This window comes from Neoarius graeffei, chromosome 3, assembly GCF_027579695.1.
Source record: "Neoarius graeffei isolate fNeoGra1 chromosome 3, fNeoGra1.pri, whole genome shotgun sequence".
NCBI lineage: Eukaryota > Metazoa > Chordata > Actinopteri > Siluriformes > Ariidae > Neoarius > Neoarius graeffei.
The window spans coordinates 29291208-29292312 of NC_083571.1; positions in this window are offsets into that span (position 1 = coordinate 29291208).

Below are 1105 nucleotides of genomic sequence, written 5' to 3' on the forward strand. Positions count from 1 at the left end.
TCTACTTTTGCCGTGGAGTGGACAGAGAACTAACTACAATTAGTGCAGTGTACCACTGCACAATCAGCAATTATCCAATCAGTCAATCATGTGGAAGCAGCACAATCTATAAAATTATGCAGATACAGTACAGTTCAAGAGCTTCAAGGAAAGTTTGCAGAAAAGTTAGACTTTTAATAAATCAGTAGCAAAAGCTGAGTTAGTCTGCAGAGTGATCTGACTCAAAATTACATGGTGCATAGATACATCTGTAGCTGCGGTGGGACACATCATCAGCAGATATTTCCGCCAGCGACCAGCGGTTTTCTCCGCCGACACAGATGGTCTGTGCCAACTACTCAATCCCAGAAAACAATGAACACTTGCCTTTCAATATTCCAACAATTTATATCATCTCTGCTGCCCATAATTTGCTGAAAATCCAATTATTCATTCCACCACAAAATTGTCTTTGATTCGGGTCTAGTAAGACCGGAAGCAATGCCAGATTTGTTGATCAATTCTCGCGCTCTGATTGGGTGAGTTGGACCATGTGACCATGCCGTAGTGTATGTAGTTATGTTACAGAGCCAGGCAGCATACTACAGAGGGTAACTGAGAAAGCCAAGCACACACATCTGGAGGGAAATTTCATACATATTTTGCAAGTGTTTTACAGGGAAATTGTTAATAATTTATGAGCTCAGAATGCATGTAAATTTCAAAGTTTTCTGGAGGAGCATGCCCCCAGACCTCCTGTCATTAGCATGCAGTGGCAGCTTTGCCACTGTGAATTTCAAAGCCACCTACTACTTTTTTTTTTTTAAGCTGGCTACTAAAGATTTTCTGGAGAACCCTGCATCAGTGATGTTTCCTGAGGTCATCAGTTGTTTTGGGTCTTTCAACATCACACCCCCACTCAGGCAACCCAACCAGGAATGATCAGACCCCGGCTTGTGTCTCAGCAGCATTAGACCATGTTTTAGACCTTTTTATCCAGATCCACCGAGAGGCCCTGTCTGCAGCCTCTATGGTGGATTTGATGGCTCTCCTCCTTGCAGCTCCTGTGATGTCAAGCAGGGTGTAGGTCTTGTATAGGAGCAAGCAGCAAAGCCTCTACATCCCA